This window comes from Piliocolobus tephrosceles, chromosome Y (genome assembly GCF_002776525.5).
Source record: "Piliocolobus tephrosceles isolate RC106 chromosome Y, ASM277652v3, whole genome shotgun sequence".
NCBI lineage: Eukaryota > Metazoa > Chordata > Mammalia > Primates > Cercopithecidae > Piliocolobus > Piliocolobus tephrosceles.
Window position 1 is genome coordinate 4,639,507 of NC_045456.1, and position 10,000 is coordinate 4,649,506.

At 44.7% G+C, this 10,000-nt stretch overlaps 1 pseudogene; it reads right to left on the reverse strand.

Annotated features, from left to right (window-relative positions):
* Window positions 1-896: 896 nt before the first annotated feature.
* Window positions 897-3,990, reverse strand: LOC111531704 (annotated as a pseudogene).
* Between the last annotated feature and the right edge of the window lie 6,010 nt (window positions 3,991-10,000).

Genomic DNA, 10,000 nt, shown 5'->3' on the forward strand with positions numbered 1-10,000 from the left:
GGGCTTTCAAGTCACAGGTGGGTTCAAATATTTTCTCATTGGCAACTGGTTGAGAGTAAAATTATTATCTAAAGACCTGGTATCAGCCGGGCGCGGTGGCTCAAGCCTGTAATCCCAGCACTTTGGGAGGCCAAGACGGGCGGATCACAAGGTCAGGAGATCGAGACCATCCTGGCTAACACGGTGAAACCCCGTCTCTACTAAAAAATACAAAAAAACTAGCCGGGCGAGCTGGCGGGCGCCTGTAGTCCCAGCTACTTGGGACGCTGAGGCAGGAGAATGGCGTAAACCCGGGAGGCGGAGCTTGCAGTGAGCTGAGATCCGGCCACTGCACTCCAGCCCGGGCGACAGAGCGAGACTCCGTCTCAAAAAGAAAAAAAAAAAAAAAAAAAAAAAAAAAAAAACCTGGTATCAATAGAGTGTCTGGGTTAAGATAAGGGATTGTAGAGACTAAGGCTGATAGGAAGTGTCACAGATGAATGTCCTTAGAGACAATAGATGGCAAATGTTTCCTATTCAGACCTTTAAAAGGTGCCAGACTCTCAGTTTATCTCTTCGGGATTGGGAGGGCCTGGAAGGGGAAGATCTAGTTATATTAATGGGGATTCTTTACAGATGCAAACTTCCCCCACCAAAGATGGCTTTCCAGGGCCGTTTCAAAATATGGCAAAAAAACCATATTTTGGGGTAAGATATTTTGATTTTTTTAATGAAAATGATGTATTTGGGCACAAAAATGCAATACACAGTTAGAAACCATATTCTATCACTCATGACATCCTGTAATCTAAGAACACAGAAAATTTTGTTATTAAGAAATGCCAAGAGGAAAAAGAACTCTGTAAAGTCCTATTCAATTTACTTTCTTAGGGAAAAGGTTGTTTATTTGGCTCTTGTCACAGTTCTATCATGTCTACTCTTCTTGTAAGTTCAGCTTCGATGCTATCTAATTCTCGCTTTGCTGCTTCAATTTTCACTTGAGCAAGAGATGGATTCGGCATGAAGTCTAACTAGGACTCCAATTTTTTCTTCAAAGGTACAGTCTGTTGTTTTCATTTTGCCAGTTTCTCTGACAGTGCTACTAGGGACTGATGAGACAGAGAAGCATCTGCGCCTCTGGTTGAAAGTCGCTCCTCTGCTGCTTTGATTCCAGATCTGAATTGCTCTGACTTTGGTTTTAGAAAGTCCATGTTCTGACGACGATTATCAACTTTGGCCCTTTGTGTAGACAGATGCAACTCTGCTTTCTTGAGATCCTCTTGTAGACATTTTTCTAACACTAAAGTTGCAGTTAGATTTTTCTTCAAGTTTTTCCCGTTCAATCTTGATTTCTTCACTTTTGGATTTGGTATGAAAGAGATCAGAGGTCAAATCATTCACTGTAGGGATAAAACTAGTTAGTGAGGCATCCTTTGTTTCGAGGGCTACCGCACTGCCAACCAAAGCATTCAGATACCTGGAACCAGTGCTAGAGAGACTGGCAGGGGAAAAATTCGCACTCTCCTTGAGAAGGTCTTGGAGATACTTGGCTTCTGACTTGTATTCACTTGCTTTCTGCTTCAAGTCCTCTATTACCAGGTAGACGTCTCTGTCTCGGACCCTGTTGCGTTCTGAAAGGTGATGTAAAATCTCTGTGGTCCGTGGGTTCACCTCATACTGTGGAATGGGATGATCTCCAAATATATATATAATATATATTTTTATTTTATATTTATTTATTTTTTTGAGACAGAGTCTCACTCTGTTGCCCAGGCTGGAGTGCAGTAGTGTGATCTCAGCTCAATGCAACCTCCATCTCCTGGGTTCAAGCGATTCTCCTGCCTCAGCCTCCCAAGTAGCTGGGATTACAGGCGCCCCCCACCACGCCTGGCTAATTTTTGTATTTTTATTAGAGATGGGGTTTCACCATATCGGCCAGGCTGGTCTTGAACTCCTGACCTTGTGATCCACCTGCCTCAGCCTCCCAAAGTGCTGGGATTACAGGCGTGAACCACCAAGCCTGGCCCAACTATTTTTTCTAACCACGCAGCAACGTTTCTCTCCTCCAGCAGCTCTATAGCTGCTGCTCCCACCACTTCACTAGCAGTATCTTCATTTTTTCTGTCGGGTGGTGTTATGCCAGTCAGGTTGGAAAGTAACACGTTATACAGAGTTAAATAAAATTCACCTGATGAGATGTTAGGGTTTGTGATGTTATACGGTTTGTGATGTTATGGTGTAACTTCCCAGGTCCCTTAGACAGGAATTTGAGCAAGAGGGAAAAAAGGTTAGAGATTAGTCCTCAAGAGAATAGATTCAAGTTGCCCTGACTATACACTCTGGATTAGTGGCAGTTGCGAGTGGATTTTTAAAGGAAAGGAAGAGGCAGTTCCTGAGTTGTTTACCAAGAATTTACATTAAAATAACAAACTACAGAGGGGCTACATACATTGTTCTTTGTATTATAAATTCCAGGGCAGGCAGTGGCTCATGCCTGTAATCCCAACACTTTGGGAAGCCAAGGCAGGTGAATCGCTTGAGCCCAGGAGTTCAAGATCAGCCTGGGCAACATAGGGAGACCCCGTCTCTACAAAAAATTAAAAAATTAGCTGGGCATGGTCGTGTGCTCTTGTGGTCCCAGCTACTCGGGAGGCTCAGGCAGGAGGATCGCTTGAGCCTGAGTGGTAGAGGCTGCAGTGAGCTGAGATCAAGCCACTGCACTGCAGCCTGGGTGAAAGAGAGAGACCCCATCTTGAATAAACAAACCAGGGCCAGGCGTGATGGCTCACGCCTATAATCCCAGCACTTTGGGAGGCCAAGGTGGGCAGATCACAAGGTCAGGAGATCGAGACCATCCTGGCTAACATGGTGAAAGCCCGTGTCTACTAAAAATACAAAAAAAACTAGCCGGGCGAGGTGGCGGGCGCCTGTAGTCCCAGCTACTCGGGAGGCTGAGGCAGGAGAATGGCGTGAACCCGGGAGGTGGAGCTTGCAGTGAGCTGAGATGTGCCGCTGCACTCCAGCCTGGGCAACAGAGCGAGACTCCGTCTCAAAAAAAAAGAAAGAAAAAATAAACCAACCCAATTTCTAGGAACAAGAAGGCAAAGGGTGAGACAGCTGGTTGGGAACAAAATGACTTTAAACAATTGCCCCCAGGCATGGGGAGAGGGGGAGCAGGGAGGAATGAAAGTCCCATATTCATGTCTTTCTGGGCCTGCAGGCCTCACATAGCCCAGACTGTTCTATTTTTCTTTTCTCAAAACCACATAATCATATTAATAGGTGCTAAAAGCAACCATTCCTAATGAAAACTTAAACAGGGCTAGATGGAAACTATGTAAACAAAACTAAGGATATTTACTAAAAACCAACAACAAGTGTTATTTTAAATGTCAAAACACTGGAAATATTTCATTAAAATCAAGAATAAGATTCTTGATGCTTACTAACATTATTATTTACCATTGTTTTAAGGCAGTGGTTCTCAACCCCAGATGCCTATTAGAATCACCTGGGACGCTTTTAAATCTATGTCTATATACACACCAATTAAATCTCTGACCCTAAGGGCCTGCCATTGGAGGGTTTTTTGGTTTGTTTTTTTTGTTTTATTAAAGCTTCCTGGCTGATGCTAATGTGTGGTCCAGAATGAGAACCAGTCTTAGAGGTTTCAGCAAATGCAACATAAAAAGAAAAGAAAGCAGCAGGCATCCTCACTGGGAAAGAAAGAGGGTTGTTAGATAAAATACAGAACACCCAGGTAAATTTGAATTTCAAATGAATCATGAATCACTTTTTAATATAAGTATGTGCCATACAGTACTTGGGACATACTTATATTAAAAAATTATTCCTTATTTATCTGAGATTCATATTTAGCTGGGCATTCTGTATTTTTGTTTGCTAAAGCTGGCAATCCTAAAAGAAGAGATATAAATGAATTCCATTTGCTGATGCTATAATTGTCTACCTTGAAAACCCAAGAGACCCCGTCACTGGCAGTGAATCCATATGGTTCTGCAGCAACCTCAATTCTTGGCTCCTCAGAAGAAATAATTCAACTGAGGGGCATAAGGCAGAAAAAGGGACCGAGGCAAGTTTCAGAGCAGGAGTGAGTTTATTAAAAAGCTTTAGAGCCAGCTGGGGGCAGTGGCTGACGCCTGTAATCCCAGCACTTTGGGAAGCCAAGGTGGGCAGATCATTTGAGTCCAGGAGTTTGAGAGCAGCTTGGGCAACATGGCAAAACTCTGTCTCCACAAAAATACAAATATTAGCTGGGTGTGGTGGTGTATGCCTGTAATCTCAGCTACTCGGAAGGTTGAGGCACAAGAATTGCTTGAACCCGGGAGGCAGAGGCTGCAATGAGCTGAGATTGCACCAGTGCACTCCAACCTGGGCAACAGAGTGAGACCCTGTCTCAATAATAATAATAATAAAAGCTTTAGGGCAGGAATGAAAAGAAAGTAACGTACACTTGGAAGAGTGCCAAGGGCTCGTCTTGGCGGTCCAGTGCCTCATTTCACCTTGGACTTGGGGTTGTATATGCTGGCCTACTTCTCACATCTTGCATCCTTTTTCCCTTGATTCTTCCCTCAGCGGGGCTGCCCACATGTGCGGTGGCCTGCCAGCAATTGGGCGGTGAGCATGCGCAGTGTGTTTATTGGAGGTGTACGCATGCTCACCTGAGGCGTTCTTCCCTTTACCAATAGAATGCCCCCAGAAGGTCATATACACTTAAACTCCTCCATTTTTGCCCCTTAATGCACATGCTCCAGCCCACTCGCCCAATTCCTGAGCTCTTATTGGGAAGCTGCTGATCATCAGTTTCAGGTGTTTTTATCTATTGGGAAACTGCTTTTCCGTGGTGCTGGCTGTGACCAATTATTATTTTAGAGAGACAGTTAACCGACTGACCATCACCTGATGGTCACCTGACATCTGACATTCCTGGTGGTGGTTGGCGGGGAAGGGGAGAGGTGCTCTCTTGTCCTGTTTATGTCTGACTAGCTACCTACTGTAACAATTCTATTAAAAAACGTTTAGAATAACAATATTTGGTAAGGAGACCGGATACCAGATACAACAGTAAATAGGCTTTTTTGAAGAAGTACCTATGAGGTCATAGGGACAGGACTTGGCCCACGCCCACTAATGTATTTTTCCATACATACTGACCAGACCTTGCAAGCTGTTTGAAGAAACTAAGATAAACGGCAACTCCCAGTAAATCTTAAGACTCCTTACCCGCTGATCGTAGGACCTTGAAAACCTAAAATAAGCAATACCCCAACATAAATCTCACTCAAAGGAGTTAACCCTATCACCCACATGTGCACAAGATCTTTACTAAACCTCCCGCCCAAGGAGGGGCTGATCTGCCATTTTCTGATCATGTGATGTATGTGTTAGCATAACCCCCTACTACACCTGTGCTTCCTGAAGTCCACCCTGCATGTGTAGACACTCCCCTAAACTCATGAATTATATATATCGTCCTCCTTAAGACACCACAGTGCACTCTCCTCAGAGGCAGCTGGAGAAGTTTTTTCTTCTGCACTGTCTCCCTTACGCCCAACCTTTCTGGGCATGTCTTAATCAACCTTGTCTGGAAAAAGTTTGCCTGGCCTCATGTCTGTCTGTATTCCTTCCCTTCCCTTTCTCCTTCCCTTTCTCCTCTCCTTTCCTTTCCTTTCCTTGTGTGATCTCTGCTCACTGCAACCTCTACCTCCTGGGTTCAAACGATTCTTCTGTCTCAGCCTCCCGGGTAGCTGGGATTATAGGCATGTGCTACCATGCCCAGCTAATTTTTGTATTTTTAGTAGAGACAGGGTTTCACCATGTTGGCCAGACTGATCTCAAACTCCTGACCTCAGGTGATCCACCCGCCTTGGCCTTCCAAAGTGCTGGGATTACAGGCATGAACCTCCATGCCCAGACAGGAAAGGAGACTTTATTTCTTATAGAGGGTTATCTAGCCTGCAGGCTGGCTATCCTAGGGGCTGGGAAGTGTAACCTCCAGCAGACACTTCGAGGGAGTGGAGAACAAAGATTTATGCTGAACGGGTTACATCCCATGTTCACTTTGGGGTGGAGACTTAACATTTAAATGGATAACAATTAGGTCCTATCAAAGCTGTAGTGATGGCTGGTAGAACAGAGGGTTGGGGGTTCACTTAGTGTTTGGTGGTGGGTGAGCTGCAATTGCATCAACATTGCTTATCTCAAAACCGTGCTTGTTTAGTTGCTAGAATAAAAAGGAAAAGAAAAATCCTTGTGGCAATTAGAACATAGTTGATTCCTTTTTTTTTTTTTTTTTTTTTAGACGGAGTTTCGCTCTTGTTGCTCAGGCTGGAGTGCAATGGCTCGATCTCGGTTCACTGCAACCTCCACCTCCAGGGTTCAAGCGATTCTCCTGCCTCAGCCTCCCAGTAGCTGGGATTACAGGCGTGGGCCACCACGCCCAGCGAATTTTTTTATATTTTTAGTAGACACGGGGTTTCTCCATGTTGGTCAGGCTGGTCTCAAACTCCCAACCTCAGGTGATCCTCCCACCTCGGCCTTCCACAGTGCTGGGATTATAGGTGTGAGCCACCGCGCTGGCCCATAGTTGATTCTTTAAGTGTAGGAGCGTGTGACTTAACCCTTGCCTGGCATGGCTTTAGGTCTTGTTTATAATTTGGTATCTTATTGCCACAGAGAGTCCCTTCCATCAATCTTATGATCTCTATTTCAGCATTAATTCTGGTTTGCTTTTGTGCCTAAACTGCAAAGGGAGATGGTATAACAAGATGTTTCCAACCTCCCATCTCTCATGGCAGGGAACACAGTTTTTAAGGTCTTTCTGGGGTGCCCTTGGCCAAGAGGGGTTCCACTCAGTTGGTTAGTGGGGGCATGGATTTTGAGTTCTCAATGGCAAAAGGTAACATGAACAAAGTCAACAGACAAACAATAGATATGGACAAAAATGTATAATATAATAAAGGGTTAATTTTTTTTTTTTTTTTTTTTTTTTTTTTGAGATGGAATCTCGCTCTGTCACCCAGGCTGGACTGCAGTGGTACAATCTTGGCTTACTACAATCTCCACCTCCCGGGTTCAAGCAATTCTCCTGCCTCAGCCTCCTGAGTAACTGGGATAACAGACACACACCACCATGCCCAGCTAATTTTTGTATTTTTAGTTGAGACGGGGTTTCACCATGTTGGCCAGAATGGTCTTGATCTCCTGACGTCGTGACCCACCGACCTCGGCCTCCTAAAGCGCTGGGATTACAGGCGTGAGCTGCTGTGCCTGGCCTAAAGGGTTAATTTCTACAGCATACAAAAATATCTTACGAGACGGGCGGATCACGAGGTCAGGAGATCGAGACCATCCTGGCTAACATGGTGAAACCCCGTCTCTACTAAAAATACAAAAACTAGCCGGGCGAGGTGGCGGGCGCCTGTAGTCCCAGCTACTCTGGAGGCTGAGGCAGGAGAATGGTGTAAACCCGGGAGGCGGAGCTTGCAGTGAGCTGAGATCCGGCCACTGCACTCCAGCCTGGGCGACAGAGCGAGACTCCGCCTCAAAAAAAAAAAAACAAAAAAACAAAAAAACAAAAAAACAAAAATATCTTACAAATTGATGAGAAAAAGATGTATAGACCAAAAGAAAAAAAATGAGCAAAAAATGTGAAGAACAAGTCCAAATACATGAAAAGGTGCTTAAATTGTCTAGTGGTCAGGGAATATATCATGCTAATGAGATACCATTTTATCCTCATGAGATTCACAAAACACAGAAAGAACCCTAACATCCAATGCTGTCAGAGATGAGGGAAAGGGGAATTTTCAGGCATTGCTGACAGTAATGGCATTGTCACAGGGTTTTTTGTTTTGTTTTGTTTTGTTTTGTTTTAAAAACAAGCAACAGCATTTACTTTTAAAAGGCAATTACTATACTAACCAGCAATTTGACTTCCTGCAATCTGTCTGATATGGTTTGGCTGTGTCCCCACTCAAATCTCATCTTGAATTATAGCTCCCACAATTCCCACATGTTGTGGGAGGAATTGAATCATGGGGGTGGGTCTTTCCATGCTGTTCTTGTGGTAGTGAACAAGTCTCACGAGATCTGATGGTTTGATAAAGGGGAGTCTCCCTGCCCAAGTTTTCTTCTCTTGTCTGCCACCATGTGAGATGTGCCTTTTGCCTTCTGCCATGATTGTGAGGCCTCACCAGTCACATGGAACTGTGAGTCCATTAAACCTCTTTTTCCTTATAAATTACCCAGTCTCGGGTATGTCTTTATCAGCAGCGTGAAAACGGACTAATACATTGTTCCATTAGTAGAGATAGATTAGTATCTCTACATAGGGATATATATACAATATTTATTGCAGCTTTGCTTTAGTGGTCAAGAACAGAAAACAAAGTAAACACCTAATAAAAGTAGGATGTCTGAATAAAGGGTGGTCCTCCATTGCAAGGAATACTATACAGTCATTAAAAAGAACCAATTAATGACCAAAAATGTTCATGGCAACACTAGCCATAATAACCCCAATGCCTATTAGAAGGAGAATAGATCAATAAGTTCTGGTATAGTCACACAATGGGATAGTATACCACAACCAGAATGAACAAGCCACAACTACACGCAACAACATTATAAATGTCAAGAATATAATGTGCAAAAAAGTATGTACTGAATGTTTCTTTTACATAAGGCACAAAACAGACTAAAGAAATCGATGCTGTTACAAGTCAGGAGGATGGATACCCTTGAGGAGGTGGGAGGTCAACAGGAGGAGGCATGTTGGGAGAGGTAGCAGTTCTCGGGCACTGATAATATTTTGGTCTTTTTTTTTTTTTTTTTTTGGGACGGAGTCTCGCTCTGTCGCCCAGGCTGGAGTGCAGTGGCCGGATCTCGGCTCACTGCAAGCTCCGCCTCCCGGGTTTACACCATTCTCCTGCCTCAGCCTCCCGAATAGCTGGGACTACAGGCGCCCGCCACCTCGCCCGGCTAGTTTTTTTTGCATTTTTTAGTAGAGACGGGGTTTCACCATATTAGCCAGGATGGTCTCGATCTCCTGACCTCGTGATCCGCCCGTCTCGGCCTCCCAAAGTGCTGGGATTACAGGCTTGAGCCACCGCACCCGGCCTATTTTGTGTCTTGATCTGGGTGCTGGTTATGTGGGTGTATTCACTGTGGAAACTCATCAAGCAGTACATTCATGATTCATGTATTCAGAAACACTGGACTTAACAATTGTAATAACTTGCAGGGATTTCAGCTAGGTATTGATCACTGGTTAAGAAAAACAGAATGGGCCGGGCGCGGTGGCTCAAGCCTGTAATCCCAGCACTTTGGGAGGCCGAGACGGGCGGATCACGAGGTCAGGAGATCGAGACCATCCTGGCTAACACAGTGAAACCCCGTCTCTACTAAAAAATACAAAAAACTAGCCGGGCGAGGTGGCGGGCGCCTGTAGTCCCAGCTACTCCGGAGGCTGAGGCAGGAGAATGGCGTAAACCCGGGAGGCGGAGCTTGCAGTGAGCTGAGATCCGGCCACTGCACTCCAGCCCGGGCGACAGAGCGAGACTCCGTCTCAAAAAAAAAAAAATAAATAAAAATAAAAGAAAAACAGAATGTAGAAAATCATGTATAATATAATCCCATTTTCATACAGCATACAATAAAACCACCCTGATTATGTATTCCTGGGGGTGTAAATACATGTATATATGAAGATATATGTAAGTCTCTATAGATTTATATGCAGACGGATAAAAACATGGAAGGCTGGCAAGGCGCAGTGGCTCACGCCTGTAAGGAGTCCATGAGAGGCCAAGGCAGGTGGATCACCTGAGGTCAGGAGTTGGAGAGCAGCCTGGTCAACATGGCAAAACCCCATCTCTACTAAAAATGCAAAAATTAGCTAGAGATGGTAGTAGGCGCCTGTAATCGCAGCTATTTGGGAGACTGAGGCAGGAGAGTTGCTTGAACCCAGGAGGCAGAGGTTGCAGTGAGCTGAGATCAA